The sequence below is a fragment of the Poecilia latipinna genome, unplaced genomic scaffold (genome assembly GCF_001443285.1).
Source record: "Poecilia latipinna isolate Pla-1442-1.1 unplaced genomic scaffold, P_latipinna-1.0 Scaffold1654, whole genome shotgun sequence".
Classification (NCBI taxonomy): Eukaryota; Metazoa; Chordata; class Actinopteri; order Cyprinodontiformes; family Poeciliidae; genus Poecilia; species Poecilia latipinna.
Genome location: NW_015114270.1, coordinates 87,838 through 90,943, shown reverse-complemented (window position 1 = coordinate 90,943; position 3,106 = coordinate 87,838). Strand labels below are relative to the sequence as shown.

Sequence of the window (3,106 nt, the reverse complement as noted above, 5' to 3'; positions counted from 1 at the left end):
GTCTTCAAATATCTAGGAGTTTAGTCTTTATTATCATTATTTAATTATTCACAAAAGTGCAGAACCTAAAGAAGAATTTTGAATAAAAAATAAAATTTTTAAGGTTTATTTTTTTGTCAGGCAAACTCTGGCCACCTCAGCAGGGGTCCTTCCTAAAGGGGCCAGATGTTCCCGGAGAATCAGTCAGCCATCTTTGCTCCATTCAGCCAACATGTGCACTCTTTAGAAGCAGGTATGAAAAATGTGACCTGATGATATGAACACACACACACACACACACACACACACACACACACACACACAGGGGATCGCATTAGTCAGACTGCAGGTGCAGCTGCGCTGGGGGAAGGTGTGTTCACTTCTTCCCATTTAGCGGTCGTCACGGTAACAGCCACACCATCATTGTGTATAGAAGGAAATAAATGGAAAACACCAGGATGCAAAGACATCAGCAACGATCTATGAGGAGCAACAGGTGGCCACCAGGCGGCGCTAGAGGGCCTCGGAAAGTTGGAGGGAAAATGACAAAAACAGTAAAATAATTTTTATCTAAAATATTTTTCAATAAAAAATGAATCTGATCTGTTTTTCAATTATTACAACTACAAAGTATAAGTTAAAACAGCTTACTGAAATGTTATTTGGTTTCTGACATTAATCTAAAAAAATCCTCAGAAATAATTTCCGAGCGCCTTTCTAGAAAAATTCTGAGTTCTTTTCTTTCAAAATTTCAACTTTTGGCATCAAAAATTTCCTTGTTTTTCCTAGAAATTTCTCTTTTTTCTTGAAAATTTTGGACTTTTCAAACTCAGAAATTTCAAAGTTTTTTTCTATAAAATTTCAGTTTTTTGTTGCAAATTTTCAACTTTTGGAGCTCAGAAATTTCCAGATTCTTTTTTTGTATCTCAGATGAATCCTAGTTTTCTGAGTTTTCTTCTTGCACATTTTTTCTTTCAGAGCTCAGAAATCTCCAGGTTTCTTCCCTCTGCATTACTGCTCATATAGGAATGTGTGTAACTGCAGAACCGACCCATGAAGTCGGCGCTGCGTCCATTTGGACGGATCAACTCGCTTCCTGAATGAAGTCAGACAATTTAATGCAGAAATGTTTCCCACAATAGTTAGAATGATGCAGTCCTGAACAGCTGCTTTAACTCTTTGTGTGTGTGTGTGTGTGTGTGTGTGTGTGTGTGTAGGGGGGATTGCTGTGCATATTTTCTCACCAGCTGACTGAACAGGAAATGGAAAATCCCAAAAACCTGCAGGTTTCACTCCATCGTCGTTTCTCACCACAGTTTCTAGTGAAGTCAGAAAACCCAAAGTTTGATTTCTGGGAGTTTTAAAGCGGGAATCCGTTTTGTTTTGCAGGTTCTGCGTTGAGTCATTGGCTCATCTGTCGGTGCCGCTCGGCGGCGGCCCGGTCCGGTCTGGTTTCTGCTGACTGGCAGCGAACCGTTCCTCAGCTCTGCAGACTTTCCTGTCTAACATTTGGTGCAGGATGGAAAACGTGTCTGAAGCTGCCAGGAAAAGGAACCGAAGCAAACAGATGAACAAGAACAGAACTCTGGGTGAAATCATTCGAGCTGTTAGGAAATGAAAACGAGAGTTTCTCCGTCATGGGAAGCAAAATAAATCTGCTTCAGACGTTAAAAATAAACACGATTTATTCTGGTTTTTACTGGAAAACTTCAAATTAAAATGAGTTTCTTTAGAGTTGTGCACCCCCTACTGGTGGCTGGATAACACAGCAGCTTTAGAGAAACTGCTACAATGGAATCGCTGCTCTGGAGTACGGAGGACTCAACCTGCCAAAATTACCATTAAGTGTCTCGATAATAATGTGAAATATTTTTCTCACTTTCCAAACTGATTTGATAACAGTGAGACATAAATTTATATTTGTTTTCAACTAAATTAATTTACCATTATTATTATTAGTTCATTTTCCATTTTCAGCCACATCCACAAAGAACATTAGAAAAATAAATTAATATTTCTGTAAATAAAAGTAGAAAAAACCAAATGGGAAAAAAACACAAACAGGAAATATTGAAGAAGAAAAATCAACTGTAGGTACTAAATGAAAAATATGAAAAAAAATATATTAAGTACATAAATAAAAAAAAGAAAATGTAAAAAGTAAACTCATCAAAAATTAAATCAATAATGTTTCATTTTTGAAAAGTTCTTTTTTATTTATTGAATGCAATATTTGGCACATTTATAAAGTCATTCATTTTTATTTTTATTGTTAATCTTGGCAGGATTCCTTCTCCATAGCATCAGCTTTTTCTTTTAATTAAAAACTACCGTCCTGCATCATCCATCAAACACAAAATCATTGACCGCAACCTTAAACAATGATGGGTTTGGATCAAGGAACGGCCTAGTCAAAGTCCAGACCTGAATCCAGAGGAGATGGACAGAAACCGTTTCTGTCCATCCTGGTTTGCAAAAGATGTTCGAAGCTGCAGAAGTTTCTGCAAAGTTCTGACTCAAGAATTTCCACATTTTTATATGTAAAGATATTTTTGTTTTGTAAAAATACCAAATGTGTCATAAAATCCAGTAAAAGAAACTAAAGTGTGTTTGAAACATGATCAGAAGATAAAACGTCTGGGAGGATTTCATCTTTTGCTCCAATTTCTTCATTTGTTTTTCCATTTTTCAGTTTTTCCCTCTTTGCTTCCCTCCTGTTCTTCACTTCTGACAGCTGCAGATCATTAGTGTAGCAGGTAGAAACCCACAATTATCAACACACACACACACACACACACACACACACACGCAGGACGGAGCTGCACCTGGTCTCCTACAGGCGCTGCAGCTCCGTGTGAAACGGCAGAAAGCTGCGGACGGCAGAGATGAATACAAGCTTTTTTCAAAGAAGAAAATCCAAACATGGTTATTTATAACACACACACACACACACACACACACACACACACTGTAAACCCCAAAACAGGGAAGATTAATGTTGCGACCCGCCACCAGAGACATCTGCACACACTATGTGCTGACATCTACACTTCCTATTGTGGAGTTTATGCTAAATATGCAAATCTTAATTGCATTATCTGCTATAATTGGCTGATCCGTCCTGCAG

General features: G+C 37.9%; 1 long non-coding RNA gene across 1 annotated transcript; it reads left to right on the top strand.

Annotated features, from left to right (window-relative positions):
- The first annotated feature begins 960 nt into the window (after positions 1–960).
- On the top strand, positions 961–1,686 carry LOC106964301 (uncharacterized). Its single transcript, XR_001428378.1, has 2 exons — positions 961–1,084; positions 1,197–1,686. It is a non-coding gene; the product is annotated as an uncharacterized LOC106964301 (long non-coding RNA).
- Positions 1,687–3,106: the final 1,420 nt, after the last annotated feature.